The sequence below is a fragment of the Acomys russatus genome, chromosome 6 (assembly GCF_903995435.1).
Source record: "Acomys russatus chromosome 6, mAcoRus1.1, whole genome shotgun sequence".
NCBI classification, from domain to species: domain Eukaryota; kingdom Metazoa; phylum Chordata; class Mammalia; order Rodentia; family Muridae; genus Acomys; species Acomys russatus.
The window spans coordinates 25976644-25993894 of NC_067142.1; the positions used below are offsets into that span (position 1 = coordinate 25976644).

Sequence of the window (17251 nt, forward strand, 5' to 3'; positions counted from 1 at the left end):
CAAGAGTTATTTTTTCCTTTTAAGTCTAATAAAAAAATAATAGTATTCCCAGAGACACATAAAAAAGCCATGAAGCATGAAAGAATATAAACAGAGGGATTATACCTCATTTTGTATATTTATTTCAAGTTCCGGGAAACATTCAATTACCTAGAATGACAAAGTTTTTTGAAGAACTCATTTGATAGATAAAGAAATCACCAGTTGAAAAGTTGAAAAGAAAGAAAATTAAGCCATTTGTTCATAGAGATACAATGGCTAGGAAAAAATAGATAAGCTTAACTGTGAAAATTGAATGGAGTTTTAACTTAGAGCCCAGGTCATTCTCTTGCTTGATACTATATTAGAAAAAAAGGTGTGCAAGCTACATTAAGCACCCACCCACTCTTCCGGTCAGAGGCTGTGTCTTCTGCTCATTTTATTATAGCCCAGTGGTGCTCACCACAGTGCCATGCAACTCTGTGAATACTGAAATCTTCAACGTGTGGTTTCCAGGTAAGTATTTAAAAAAAAAAATCACTCCAGAGCAACATTTTTTGAAACATTGGATGCTCTAAGTGGTGGGCAAAGACTGGCTCTTTATTAAGAACGCTTTCCTACTATTTGCTTTTTTTGAATCTTTGTGCATGTGTCTGTGTATGTGGGTGTGTGATATGCATATGTGTGCATCTGCCATGGAGTGTGTGTGGAGGTCAGAGGACAACCTCGGGTACCAATCCTTTGCCTTCCATGTGGTTTCAGGCAGAGTATCTGTTGGTTATTACTATGCACGCCAGGATGGCTGGCCTGTGAGCTTTCAGGGGCTCTCCTGCCTCTGCCTCCCATGCTGCTGGGATGTATCTGGGTTACACCTGTGCAGGAGCATGCATGTACATGTGCATAGGTGTTTGTGGGCACACACTCTCCTCCTGGGTAGCTTAAATCTGGAGAAGAAGGTGTTCACAAGGACAGAACAGAGAAACTTAGTTTCTGCTAGGAGGTACAGATAGAGGAAAATGGTGGAGGTGACGCATCCTGTGGAGCAGCAGAGGCAGAACTAATGCTGAGCTGTCAATGAGGAAGTTCTCACCTGTGTGGATGGCCTATTGGGAACAGCTTAGTAACATCTTTACTGATCCAAATCAATACATGCAAAACCACTAAGTGAAACAGTGATGGGCGTACACTGCTCACATGCTGCCACCATCAGCACCATTATTTCTGCAAGGAGAATAATTACACTAGAGAAGGGAGCATCTTACTTGCTGTGTAAGGTGGTTATGTGAAGCACATAGCAAAAAAAAATTTTCAGCAGGATAGGTCAGTGAGTAGTGGCATTTGCTATCAAAACTGAGGGCCAGAGTTTCATCTCTGAGACCCATGATGGAAGGAGAGAACTGACTTGTGAATTCTGGCCTCTGACCCTACAGATCTCCCTTGCCACACATCTATGTACATATATACACATACGGAGGGAGGGAGGGAGGGAGGGAGGGCAAGCAAAGTGAAACATTTAATTTATCTAAGCAGGGATTTTTTTTTTTTTATTATAGAGAAGAAAGCACATGGGGAAACAGGTGAAAGACAAGTAGACACAAGCAGAAGCATGAACAGGACTCAGAACATTCCAGCATTTGTCAACTCAACGTGCATACATGAAAAATGCGGATGCAGCTAAGCAGGTGGAAGAATTGTTACAACCAAGTGCGAGAAAAGAAACTGGGAGTTCCCGAAAAATAAACAGCTTAGAAGTCTATTTCGGCTACAATAAGCAAAATTTAAATCAGGCTAGGGCCATACAAGGAAGTTTCTTGTTTTGTTTTTGGTTTTTTGGGGGAGGGTTGTTTGGGGTTTTTTGTTTTGTTTTGTTTTTTGTTTGTGTTTTCCCTTTTGTTGCTTTTTCTTTGGTTGGTTGGCTGGTTTTAGTTTTTGTTTTGCTTTTATCGAGACAAGGTTTCTCTGTGTAGCCCTGGCTGTTCTGGAACTCATTCTGTAGCCCAGGCTGGCATTGAATTCCCAGAATTCCACCTGCTCCTGCCTCCCAAGTGCTGCACCACCATGTCCACTGGTGTAAGTCTTTATTTTACTAGGGAACAAAGATATTATAATTATCAGTTATATGGCTCTTGTCTTCCAAGGGCACGTGTTAAAATACTTATTTAGGGCAAATGTGTAGAGGTGCTTACTACACATTTTGGGAAGCTTATGTAAAACAAAAATGTTAACTCAGAGAATAGCTCCTTTTGAAATTTTTGATAGAACATGATAAATGTACACATCAGATGTGGCATGGAATTCAGCCCATGTGTACAGCACTCACCACCCGAACCGTGTAATTTACAACAACAGATTTATGAGCAAATGCTAAATACTTGTTGACTTTAAGTTGTGGGAAGAAAGGTGTGCTGTTACTCTGGCCTTCCTACTTATCTCTACATTTGAAAATTCCCTGAATAAAATCTGAGAAAGACACAACAATAAAAAAGGAGGGGAGTCAGATCTCACTCTCCACTCAACAGTGGAGAGTATCATGTTCGTCGGCTAGGTCTTGGTAGGGGTTCGAAGCTTACTGCCTATATTCTCCTTGGCTGGTCCCCCGGATGGGGAGACCTGGTGGCACTCAGAGGAAGGATAGCTAGTTACCAAGAAGAGACTTGATATTCTGAGAGCATATATAGGGGGAGGAGATCTCCCTCAGTCACAGACATAGGGGAGGGGAGAAGGGGAGAAATGGGAGGGAGGGAAGAATGGAAGGAAACAGGGGAAGGGCTAACAATCGAGATGTAATATGAATAAATTAATAAAAAAAAGGAGGGGAGGGGGGAATCAATAACTACTTAGAGGGGATTTAGGAACATTTAAACATGATATCCTTAGATTCGAATTTTTAGGTGGCACTACAGTAGACACGGAGGAAAATTAATAGCTTCGGTGTGTATTTTAAAAGCAAAACAAAACTGAAAATCCATGCTTAAAGCTCACAGCACATTTCTAAATGGAACAGTTTAAGACAGAAAAAAGTCTAATAAAGGAGAACATAAGGCACTAATTCAGGATCGATCAAACACATCTAGTTAAATAAATTTTACTAAGTGAAATCAATACAGGAGGAATAAAAGAAGACAACAAAATTAAGGCTGTTGCAGAGTTTTAAAAATATTAAGACTACTTCGCAATGAACGACCTTTTGATAATAAATATGAAAGCACACAGTGGGTACACTATCTTATAATAGAAACGTACTTAGACCACATGAGCACAGAATCTTGAAGAATTAATTGACTGAATTGCTGGTTTGAAAGCATTGCCCCTAGATGAGCATAGCCGGTCTGAACGAGACCAGCTCCGATTATTTGTCTAGAACAGCCTTGTGGGCTGGAGGAGGAGGAACACACTAGCCCTGAAGCCATCTCTAGACACAGACACCCTAACCAGCCTGTCATGGCCGGCCCGAGGCTCCACACCTGACCCGAAGCATGGCAAAGGAGACTACTATTCTTCTTATTTTAGAATGCATTTTTATTTCATGTAGTATTTACCACTGGAGCCATCCCCACAGCCCCTAGACTCATTTCTTTAATTAATCAAATACAAGTAACAATTTCACCTAATACTTAAGAAAGACAACTGCAGATTGATATTCATGTGAAAATAAGAGCAGAACATGTAACTGTCTTTCAACCACAATGTAGTCAATCCAGGAGTACAAGTTTTGTCCCTGCTAATAAGTCCATTGGTATAACAGGCCACATTAATAAGTCAAGTGAAAAGGTGTATTGCTCTCTGCATAGAGATATAAAATGTATTAGAAAATTTAACACTTAAATAAAAATACAAGAAGACAGGAGTTAGTATATTGTTTTTTAATGTGCTACACACACACCAGCACCTCACTCATACAGGGACACACTTGACCCATTTAGCTTGATCACAGACAAGACTAGTGTTCTCCCAAACTCCACAACTATGGACCATTTTGTTAGCACCAGAGTCAATGGGTTGTATGAGACAAAAGCATAAGAACAGAGCAAATATGAAAACTCTTTTCATAGGAGGTACTGGCATACCTGGAAAGATGGCAGAAATCAATGGTAAAATTAATTCAATGAAAATTAGAGTTACTAAAATGTAAGCTATGGAAGTCGTCAAACACCCTCACTAGTGCCGGTGGGAATGGTCTTAAGGTTTCCATTAAGCAAATATTTGCATTATCAATAGAGAACATAAAATATCTAGGGAAAATTATAAGTAGAAATGTTAAAATCTGGGAGGCAAACTTCAAAATCTCTGCTTGGTGAATAGAAAATGTCTGCTGCTGCCTCACAGAGTGGCTCAACAATATTGTGATGTCCCTTCCAAGTCACTTTGGAAGATCAACCCAGTTACATCAGATGTAATAATAGCAAGGCGGGGCCAGTGAGATGGCGCAGAGGGAAAGGGCACTTGCTGCCAAGGCTGGTACATATCTGCAGCACCGGCGCTGGGAGGCAGGGAGAGGAGGCCCTTGGAGCCCACTAGCCAACCTCACTGGAATGGTGAACGGCAGTCCAGGGAGAGACCTGACTCAAAAACTCAGGGTAGAAAGAAATAGAAGACACCCAAAGTCAACCTTTAGCGCCACACGCTCATGTGCAGGTGCAAACACCCTTCATATACATACCCTTCTTATACAACTCACATGCATGAAGACACACACGCACACACACACACACACACACACGCACGCACGCACGCACGCACACACACACGCACACGCACACGCACACACACGCACACACACGCACACACACACACGCACACACACGCTTAATTAGAGTAAAAGAATAAGCATCTTCATTGACAACCTAGTGAAAAGTGATTCCTAAGACTGGAAAGATGACTCAGTAGGGCCAAGCCTGTGCTGCTCTTCCAGAGGACCTGAGTTTATTTCTCAGCATCTACATCAGTTGGCTCACACGCACCTACAACTCCAGGCTGAGGGGATCCAACCACCATGGAGTGGTGTTCACGGGCACTGCACTCACATGTACATGTACACAGAGACATTCATGAATATACGTAACTAAAAATAACACATATCTTTTTAAAAAGTTGTATCTTTACTTCCAATGGGACACTACAAACAAAGACATGTATGAAAACACCAGCTGAACTCTATGATCTCTTGGTTGTTCAAAAAGTCTAACAAGTGCCACTGAGCTGCTTACCACACTAGGAAAGACGTTTCCCGAAATAACAATGAAACTCTGGGTCGATCCAAGATGGCGGCGAGCAGTGTGGACCGCGTTTGGAGGCTCCAGTGAACAATTCAGGGAATTGCACAGATTTCTGAGCCAGGAACACCGAGGTCCGAACATCACGGCAGCAGGAGTGCTTCCACTGTTCGGAGGGGCCCAGGGTGCGGAGGACCTGCGTGCCCATGCACACGGGAGGAGCGTGTTTTTCTCTGAATCGGAGCGGCGCAGCGGGAAGGCGGCAGCACCAGCGGCACCAAGCAGCGGCGGCTGAGGTTTGCAGCTCATAGCATCCGTGGAGGCGATTGGTGTGGTGGCTGGTGGGAATTGCTGCGGGAGAGAGGGGACTCGGGGCAGGATTTGGGTCGCGTGGAGCCTTTGGACCCAGACTTGACTCGGCGGACAGTTCGGCCCCAGAGTCCCGGGTATTGGCCCGGCCCAGCAAAACAATTCTGCCTGAGGCACTAACTCAGCGTGGCCATAGCTCCCCTGCTGTGGCACAGGCTTAGTTGAGCACGCTGCTCCACACTAGGCACTACCTCAGCTCAGCGGCAGCTCCCCTGCGGTGACCAGTTGGGCGGAGCACTTGGTTTCACCACAGGCGCTAACTCAGAGCAGCCGCAGTTCTCCTGCTGTGGCGCAGGCTTGGTGACGTGCTCGGTTCCATCCTAGGCACCACCCTCAGCTCAGCGGCAGCTCCCCTGCGGGGACACAGTCCGGGCGGAGCACTTGTCCACCACTGGCGCTAACTCAGAGCAGCCGCAGTTCTCCTGCTGTGGCGCAGGCTTGGTGACGTGCTCGGTTCCATCCTAGGCACCACCTCAGCTCAGCGGCAGCTCCCCTGCGGGACACAGTGCGGGCGGAAGCACTTGTTCCACCACTGGCGCTAACTCAGAGCAGCCGCAGTTCTCCTGCTGTGCACAGGCTGGACAGAGCTCTCGGTTCCACCAGCTCTAAGACTCTGGTTGGACACAGTGTACAGTTTGAATCCAGAATTCCTGGCTGAGATTGGTGGTCAGTTCGGGCCCTGAGTCAATAACTGACCACAGCACGCACTTTGGGCCAAAAGGCCCTAGTGGAGCTTGGTGCGTAGTCCCAGCCCAAAAATTCTGGCTGGGCCTGTGTGCATTTTGGGCCCAAAATCCCTAGCTGAGCTTGGCAGACGGTTAGGCCCTGAGAATCTAGCTGAGTTCTGCCCGTGGTTCGGTCCCAGTGCTCCTGGCTGGACTTGGCAGGGAACACAGAAGGCTGTGGATACCTTGGCCTGACCCAACGCTCATTCAGAGACCCAGAACAATTGCAGGATCCACAGCAGAGAGGGACTGAGGATCACTGGCTGTGAGAGACCAGAACAACAGGCTAACCTCCTAACATCCACACCAGTGAAGCTTTGAGCTCGCAGCCTAGGGAAATCGTAAGAAAACAAGTGAATCTATCGTCAGACACCCTCCATTCAACTCTGGAAGCTACCCAACAAAAACAAAGACGGCAAGATGTCTAAAGGACAACGAAAAAGCATACGCAAAAAACCCCAAAAACAACATGGCGTCTCCAGTTTCCAGCTATCCCAAAGAAAACCACCCAGAGAACTCAAATACAACGGAAATACAAGAAAATGACCTCAAATCCTTAGTAATGAGGATGATAATGGAGGAAACAAATAAAATTCGTAATCAATGCAGGAAGACGCAGACAAACAGGTGAGAGACATAAAGAAGCACATAGAGTGGAACTGGAAAAATTGCAGGAAAATGCAAACAACCAGATGAAAGAAATAACTAAAACGGTTCAAGCTCTGAAGACCTATAAAGAGGCAATGGAAGAAACTCAGGAATATACAAAAAATCAGATGAAAGAAATCAAAAAAATCAGTTCAAGATCTGAAAATGAAAATGGATTCAATGATAAACACACAGACAGAAGAAAACGAGAACGTGAGACCTCAGAGAAGAAGGCGAGCAACACAGAGGTGAGCTTTTCTAACAGAATCCAAGAGATGGAAGAACGAATCTCAGGGCTAGAAGATACAATCACAGATATTGAATCAACCATTAAAGAAAATGCCAAATCTGGAAAACTCCTGACACAAAACATCCAAGAAATTAAGGACACCATGAAAAGAAGAAATTTGCGGATAATAGGCATTGAAGAAAGAGAAGACATCAGACTCCAGGGCCCAGAACTATTCTCAACAAAATCATAGAAGAAAATTTCCCCATCTAAAGAAAGAGATGCCTATAAACATACAAGAGGCCTACAGAACACCAAATAGAATTGACCAGAAAAGAAAAACTGCCCGCCACATAATAATCAAAACACAAACATGCAGAACAAAGAAAAAATATTAAAAGCTGCAAGGGAAAAGGGCCAAATAACATTTAATGGTAAACCTATCAGAATTACACCTGACTTCTCAGCAGAGACCATAAAAGCCAGAAGGGCCTGGACAGAGATCCTGCAAACCCTAGAGAACACAGATGCCAGGCCAGGACTACTTTACCCAGCAAAATTATCAATAACCATTGATGGAGAAAACAAATATTCCATGACAAAAACAAATTCAAACAGTACCTATCCACAAACCCAGCTTTACAGAAGGTACTAGAAGGAAAACTCATCCCAAAGGGTCAAGCTACAACCAAAACTACCCAGGAACTAGATAACTATCCCATGGCAAAAACACAACTACACAAACGCTTCGACTGGAAACAACATCAAAATTAAGACTCTTAACAGTCACTGGTCATTAATATCTCTCAACATCAATGGCCTCATTCTCCAATAAAAAGACACAGACTAACCGAATGGGTACATAAACAAGACCCAACATTCTTCTGCATCCAAGAAACACATCTCACCCATAATGAAAGGCATTACCTCAGGGTAAAAGGTTGGAAAAAAATATTCCAAGCAAATGGTCACAAGAAGCAAGCAGGGTGTAGCCATTTTAGTATCGAACAAAATAGACTTTCAACCAAAATTAATCAAAAGGATGAGGAAGGACACTTCATACTCATCAAAGGTAAAGTCAACCAAGATGACATCACAATTCTGAACATCTATGCTCCCAATACAAGGGCACCCACATATGTAAAAGATCTCCTAAAAAAGCTTAAACCACACATCGATCCCCACACAATAATAGTGGGGAGACTTCAACACCCCACTCTCACTGAAGGATAAGTCATTGAAACAGAAACTAAGCTGAGAAATAACATCATTAACCAATGCCATGGGTCAAATGGATCTAACAGATATCTATAGAACCTTTCACCCAAACAAGAAAGAATACACCTTCTCTCTGCACCCCATGGAACCTTCTCCAAAATTGATCACATCGTAGGTCACAAAGCAAGCCTCAACAGATACAAGAGATTGAAATAATACCTTGTATCCTATCAGATCACCATGCTCTTAGGCTGCAATCAACAACAACAGAAATAACAAAAAGCCTACACGTTGGTGGAAACTAAACAACTCTCTGCTAAATGACACCTGGGTCAGGGAAGAAATAAAGAAAGAAATCAAGGAGTTTCTGAAATTCAATGAAAATGAAGAAACAACATACCCAAATTTGTGGGATACATTGAAAGCAGTGCTAAGAGGAAACTTCATAGCACTAAGTGCCTTTAAAAAGAAATTGGAAACATCGCACATAAGCATCTTAACAACACAACTGGAAGCCCTAGAAAAAAAGAAGCAGAAACACCCAAGAGGAGTAGACACCTGGAATTATCAAACTCAGGGCTGAAATTAACAAATTAGAAACTAAGAAAACAGTCCAAAGAATCAACAAAACCAAAAGCTGGTTCTTTGAGAAAATCAACAAGATAGACAGACCATTAGCCAAACTAACTAAAGGCAGAGAGACAGTATTGAAATGAACAAAATCAGAAATGAAAAGGGAGACATAACAACAGACACTGAAGAAATTCAAAGAATCATAAGATCCTACTTTGAAGGCATATACGCCACAAATTTGAAATCTAAGGGAATGGACGATTTCTTGATCAGTTCACTTGCCAAGTTGAGTGAAGAACAGATAAACAAGTTAAATAGTCCCATTTCCCCTACAGAAATAGAAGCAATCATCGATGGTCTCCCAACCAAAAAAGCCCAGGGCTAGATGGTTTCAGTGCAGAATTCTACCAGACCTTTAAGGGCGAGCTAATACCGATACTTCTTCAAGCTACTCCAAAAGATAGAAATGGATGGAAAATTACCAAATTCATTCTATGAGGCCATTAGTCTCATGATACCTAAACCTCACAAGACTCAACAAAGAAGAGAATTTCAGACCAATTTCTCTTATGAACATAGATGCAAAAATACTAAAATAAAATACTTGCAAAACGAATACAGGAGCACATCAAAGATATCATTCATCATGACCAAGTAGGCTTCATTCCAGGCATGTAGGGATGGTTTAATATACGGAAATCCATCAATGTAATCCATCATATAAACAAAACTGAAAATAAAAACCACATGATCCTCTCCTTGGATGCAGAGAAAGCATTTGATAAATTCAACACCCATTCCTGTTTAAAGTTTTAGAGAGATCGGGGATACAAGGCACTTTCCCTCACATAATAAAGGCTATATACAGCAAGCCAATAGCCAAAATCAAGTAAATGGTGAGATACTCAAGGAAATTCCTCTAAATCGGGAACAAGGCAAGGCTGCCCACTCTCTCCATATCTCTTCAATATAGTACTCGAGTTCTAGCCAGAGCAATAAGACAACAAAGGAGATCAAGGGTATCCAAATGGGAAAGGAGGACGTCAAATTATCCCTCTTTGCAGATGATATGATAGTGTACATAAGTGACCCTCAAACTCCACCAGAGAACTCCTAAGCTGATAAACACCTTCAGCAAATTGGCTGGATACAAAATTAACTCAAAAAAGTCTGTAGCCTTCCTATACACAAATGACAAGCTTACAGAGGAAGAAATTAGGAAAACCACACCCTTCACATTAGCCACAAGCAATATAAAATATCTAGGAGTTACCCTAACTAAGCAAGTGAAGGACTTGTATGAAAAAAAATTTCAAAACTCTGAAGAAAGAGATTGAAGATGACCTGAGAAGATGGCGTGATCTTCCTTGCTCATGGATCGGGAGAATTAACATAGTAAAAATGGCCATCCTAACAAAAGCAATCTACAGATTCAATGCAATCCCTATCAAAATAACTACACAATTTTTTAAAGACATTGAAAGTTCAATTCTGAACTTCATAGGGAAAAACAAAAACCCAGAATAGCTAAAACAAATCTTGTACAATAAAAGGATGCTCCGGAGGAATCTCCATACCTGATCTCAAACTGTAACTATAAAGCAATAGTACTTAAACAGCATGGTACTGGCACAGCAACAGGCTGGTTGATCAGTGGAATCGAATTGAAGACCCAGATATGAATCCACACACATATGGTCACTTGATTTTTGACAAAGAAGCCAAATCCATTCAATGGAAAAAGGATAGCATCTTCAACAAATGGTGCTGGTCTAACTGAGGTCTATGTGTAAAAAATGAAACTGACCCATATTTGTCACCTTGCACAAAACTCAAATCCAAGTGGATTAAAGACCTCACATAAAACCAGAGACACTAAGCCACTTAGAAGAAAAAGTGGGAAAGAGCCTGGAACATATTGGCACAGGAGACAACTTCCTGAACAGAACACCAACGGCCCAGGCCTTAATGTCAACCATTAATAAATGGGACCTCATGAGGCTGAGAAGCTTCTGTAAGGCAGGAGACACTGTCAAGAGAACAAAGCGACAGCCTACAGACTGGGAAAAAATCTTCACCAACCCTACATCTGACAAAGGTCTAATATCCAAAATATATAAAGAACTCAAGAAATTAAACACCACCAAACCGAATAACCCAATTGAGAAATGGGGCTCAAGAACTAAACAGAGAATTCTCAACAGAGAGTATCAAATGGCTGAGAAACACTTAAAGAAATGCTCAACCTCCTTAGTCATCAGGGAAATGCAAATCAAAACAACTCTGAGATTCCATCTTACACCCATCAGAATGGCTAAGATCAAAAATTCAAGCGACACCACATGCTGGCGAGGATGTGGGGAGAGAGGAACACTCCTTCATTGCTGGTGGGAATGCAAACTAGTACAGCCACTTTGGAAATCTATCTGGTGCTATCTCAGAAAAATGGGAATAGGGCTTCCTCAAGACCCAGCTATTCCACTCCTTGGAATATACTCAGAAGATGCTCCAGCACACACAAAAAATTTGCTCAACCATGTTCATAGCAGCCTTATTCATAATAGCCAGAACATGGAAACAGCCTAAGTGTCCCTCAGTAGAAGAGTGGATAAAGAAACTGTGGTACATTTACACTATGGAATTCTACTCAGCTATTAAAAACAAGGAATTCCCGAAATTTGTGGATAAATGATTGAGCTAGACATGATCATAATGAGTGAGTTAACCCAGAAGCAGAAAGAATCAAATGGTATATACTCACTTATATCTGCATACTAGCCCAAGGGGCATGTCCACAAAAGCCTTCACTTACCAGGAAACTGGGACAGAGGGGAAGGCATCCTATTGGGACTCTAAATGAGAGACGCATGGGAGAACAGCAAAATAAAAGGATCCAGAGGGTCCTAGAAATCTACAAGTAGAGCAATATGATAGCAGATTTGGGCCCAGGGGTCCCGTTCAAACTAAGGCACCAGCCAAGGACAATACAGGAGTAAACTTTAAAACCCCTTCCCAGATCTAGCCAATGGTCAGAATGTTCTCCACAGTTGAGTGGAGAGTGTGATACGACTTTCTCACATACTCTGGTGCCCTCACATTTGACCATGTCCCCTGGAGGGGGAGACCTGGTGGCACTCAGAGGGAAGGACAGCAAGTAGCCAAGAAGAGACTTGATACCCTATGAGAAATATATAGGGGGACGTAATCCCCCTCAGGAACAGTCATAGGGGAGGGGGAATAATGGGAAATGGGGGGGGGGGAGGAATGGAGGATACAAGGGATGGGATAAACATTGAGATGTAACAAGAATAAATTAATAAAAAACAAAAAAAAAAAAAAAAAAACAAAAAAAAAAAAAAAAAAAACAAAAAAAAAAAAAAAAAAAAAAAAAAAGAAACTCTGAAAGGGCACCAAGGTATCAAGCTGCAGTTATTGCTGAAAAAAATCCTGTTATAAATAGGATAATGAGGTCAATCCAGATGGCTCAGTAGGTCAAGGAGCTTGTCGCCATGCTTGATAACCTGATAATGATTCCCAGCACCTACGTGGCCAAAGAGATTCCCACAAGTTTGTCCTCTGACCTCCACACACAAGCCATGGTATGCCATACACATGCAAAATTAATTAATTAATTAATTAATTAATTAATTAAAATGCAAAAATAAAGTAAGAAGCCAATTCTCATATGTCACTGGAGACCTTTAAAAATAATTCAGAAAATTAGGCCTGGACTCACAATGTTGCGTATATGGTATTTTAACTTGATCTATTGCTTCAATGCTAATAACCACACAGAACAGACTAACCCTTGCTTTCCAGGAGTTCCCTTCTGTTTCGGTTTTATAGCTCACCCATAGACGTTAGATGCGAAAGGGCCATACGTTTTGCAGTCTTTACTGGGCAGCCTCTATTCTGCCCTCAGCACAGTGACAGTGAGCAAGCATTTGCGGAGACAGTGGAAGAAAGCCCTATTCTACAAGTGCTGCAGAGCTTATGAACTTGGCTGCCTCCTACGTGGCTGCCTAGTGCACCATTTTGTGGCTCTTGCTGCCTTTTTGTTTTATCATAGCTAGTCTTTCATAAGGAAATCTGATTTTATGGGTAACTAACTCTATAGCTGTGACTGAGACCTTATGCTTTCAGCACAGCTGAGAGCAGGATTCCATTCAACTCCCCACAGGCTCCGGCTCTGGCTTAGCAGACTACTGGTCTATAATTGTATTGTTTTGGAAGAAATGTGTAACGCAATGCAATTAATTAGCATTCCTCCCAGACCTTGTTATCCTCCTGGAGTTTGGTAATAAAACAAAAACATACCCAGTCCACTGTAATTTCATTATTAATCCCTTTCAATTATTTGTATGTGTAGGAGTGTTTCACCTGAACATACGTATGTATAGGTACCATGTACATGCCTGGTACCCAAGGAGTCAGAAGCGGCCTGTATGCACACACACACACACACACACACACACACACACACACACACACACACACGTTTAATAGATAAATAAGTAAAAAGAAAAAAGAGAAAACAAACAACATCTTGCCTGTCTTTGTAACAAAGAATGTACTGGTTTGTGGTATCTGCTTTCTTACAGATTGCCCGTGGTTGCTTTTATGGTAGGATTAACACACTGCATAGATGTGACAAATTGTCACATGGGTACTGCTCATAAAGCCAAAATATTCACCCTAGGGTCCCCATCAGAAAAGATTTTGCTAGCCAACACTCTAAAAATGTATTGTCCCCAGAGAAGCTATTATAAATATCACCAAACGCGTGCATGCTTCTAAAACACTATTCCAAGTGGAGCCTGCCTAATCCAGAAATCTAGGTTACAATGTGTCCTTCGGAACCTGGCTCCATTTAATGAGTCAATCAAAACACAGGTGCAGTAGAGGCACAGCATATGGGACAGGGAAACGGCTGATTGTTGATGTGCTCGCTGTGTGCGCAGGAGGACCTGAGTTTCAGCCCCAGAACATGTGAAAATGCAGGTGTGGGGTCACAGATTGAAATCCCAGCACATGGGAGGTGGATCCAGAGGATACCCGAGGCTTAGTGCCAGCCGGCCTGAGTTCCAGACTAGTGAGAGACTGTCAAAGAAAAAAACAAGGTGGACAACACTTGAGAAAACTATACACAAAACTGTCCTCTCACCTCCATGTGTATAAATACACATGTGAATGTGCACGCTCATGCACACCAGAACACACACACACACACACACACAAGTGTATTAGAAGTATGTCCAGGTTATACCTATAACCTGTATTTGAAACAGAAATGAACTACGTGTCCAGATTCAGATCCTTTCCCGAAGGCATCTTATTTTACATATATAAATGTTCCAAAATCTGACATAGTTGCATAACCAAAGCACTTGTGGCGCCGATTGATACTCGGTCTCTAAGGACCGTAGTGTCAGCTCACCCTCTGACACAACTCTGTGTTAAATGCATGCGATGAAGCCCAACAGGCCCTGGATTTCCGACCTGCTGTCCAGAAGCATGCACAAAATGACTGCTGTCAGAGACGCTCCGTGTTTAATAGTAGGGATGTGCATAATTTTAGCTAATTAACTTTTAAAATTAAACCTGAATTAGTTCTTGATGGCCAGCTATAACTACAGCAAGATTATTTCCAGATAATTAAAATGCTGTGTTCACTGCCCTCGCACAGGCTATTATAAATATCAGCAAATGCATACTTCAAAAACACAACTGCAAAGAGTCATTGCACACTTCACCTACAACTTGAAGCCTTCAGCGACAGGACTGATAGCCATGGTCACTTGTTAACAGTTAGAGTTATTTAACAGGCATTGTCTGTTGAGCATGCAAGATTATATTTTCTCAAAATATGCATGTGAATTCCCCGAATCTGTTTTATGAATTATGGATATCAACACAAGCAAACAAACATCTAGAACCTCACAAAATCTTCAAAACACAGAATTGCTCTTTGAACTGTTATAGCAAATCTTGGAAATGTTAGGAATTAAGAGTGTGCCCCTTGGGGCTGGGGAGGTGGCTCAGCAGGTCAGGCGCTTGCCACACAAAGCATGAGGACTAGAGTCCTGATTCCCAGGACACACCTATGTGTCCGCTGGATGTGACAGCCTGCCTGCAGTTCTGGTGCTGGAAGGCAAAGAAAAGGCATCCCTGGAACAAGCCGGTTAGCTAGATGAAACACATGAGTTCAGAGGACAGACTCTGCCTCAAGGAATAAGGCAGGGAGCTATAGAGAAAGATTTGTGTTGTCAGCTTGGGGATTCCACACAAATGCACACACATACACACATGCACACACATGCACACACACACATGCACACACACACGCACACATATCCATTCATTCATGCACTGACACATTTGGGGACATGCGTAGACACATGCACATCCACCATATTCATGAACAATAAAAGACTGTATGTCTCAGGATTTCCTATGAGAAGAATAAGATTCTTAGAGTTACCCTGAAGAGATACAAAGTAAGATAAAAGCAAAGAACTAAGTCTATAAGACATTCAAGCCACTGAGGAATCTCACCATAATATGGTGACCTTTTAGGAAATATATTCTAGGTATACAGAGAATTTGTTCTGTCTTGATGCTATGTCCACCTAACAGCAGCAGGAGAGATTTCATTATGATGCCAAACAACCTCCTATTTCAAAGTCTTAGACCAAAGGCTCATTTCTTCTCCACGTTCCACGTTGTCAAAAGGCCCTGGTCATGGAAAACACTCCGTGACTCTGGCTTCAGAGAAACCAACATCTTAAGAACCACATATCAAGCTACATACAGTGACATGTGCCTGGGACAATGTAGAGAGAAGAATCACTGTGCCTTGCTGACCAGTCAGTCTAGTCAAATGTGTAAGCTTCGGGTTGAGTGAGAGGCCATAGGTCAAAAGGTAAGGTGGAGAAGAACCAAGGAAGACACGTGATGTTGACCTCTCTACAGATACTGCGGTGGTTCTAATGAGAATGCCGCCCCCCCCCCAGGCTCATGTATTTAAATAACTGATGGCCAGCTGGTGGAACTATTTGAGAAGATGTGTCACTGAGGGTAGCTTTGAGGGTTGAAAAGCCCACACAATTCTTGGTTAGCTCCATGTCTTTCGCTTTCCCCTGACTGTGGTTCTTGAGTAAGCTCTTGGCTACGGCTCCAGCAGCATGCCTGGCTGCTTGCCTGCAGACACTCTACCATGATGGCTATAAACTCACCCTCTGAAATTGTAATCCCCATCAATGGTTTCTTCTGTTAGTTGCCTGGGTCATGGTATCTTATCACAGCAGTTGTAAAGTAACTAAGACAGGTATATAACACAATCATAAAGTAGCTCCAGGTGCCACATGGTGGGGCAGGATAAAGAGGAGGCTGCCATGAAAAAACAGGAACACGCGGTCATGAACATGGGTAAGAGTGGCCAGTTAGAGGATGTGGAAGAGATTTTTTTTTAAGTCTCTGTGGAAATCACCAAATCAGTATAGATTTTTCTCAAAGAACTAGAAATGGATCTTCCGTGTGACCCAGCTACACTCCAAAGCATTTCCCCAGGGGACCCTAAGCCAACACATCACCTGCACATCAGTGCTTACTGCAGCACTGACCACAACAGCTAAGCTGTGGAACCAAAGGAGTTTTCCAGAAACAGGGGAATAAGTAAAGAAAGGATGGTTTATGTACACAATGGATTTTTTTCAGCTCTAAAGAGTGAAGATTGGCTGTGGGTCTCTGCATCTGTTTCCATCAGCTGCTGAATGAAGCCATTCAGAAGATACTTATGCTAGGGTGCCACCTGCAAGCATAGCAGAGTACCATCAACGGTGACAGGGGTTGGCTCTATCCCATGGGGTGGGTCTCAAGTTGGGCCAGTTATTGGATTGCTATTCCCTCTGCACCATCTTTATCTCTACACTTCTTGTAGGCAAGAGGAATTTGGGGTCAAAGGTTTTATGGGTGGGTTGGTGTCCCCATCCCTCCACTGGAAGTCCCACCTGGATACAGGAGGTGAAGACTTCAGGCTCCTTAACCCTGTTGCTAGGAGTCTCAGCTAAGGTCACCCCTTAGTAGACTCCCAAGAACCTCCCCTTTCCCAGAGATGCCCCTCCACCTATTTTCTATTCTCTCTCCCAGCCCTTTCTCCTGTAACCAGTCTCCACCCCTGTTACCCTTCCCACACCTTTTCCCATCCAGCTCTTTCCCTCCATCTGCCTCAGATATCTCTTTTATTTCCACTTCTGAGTGAGATTCAAGCATCCTCCCTTGAGTCCTTGGCTTCTTTG

The 17251-nt window shown here is 42.7% G+C and overlaps 1 protein-coding gene across 6 annotated transcripts in view; it reads right to left on the reverse strand.

Moving 5' to 3' along the window:
- Positions 1-17251, reverse strand: part of Nckap5 (NCK associated protein 5) — a 958567-nt gene that overhangs the window by 604076 nt on the left and 337240 nt on the right. The window lies entirely within an intron of this gene.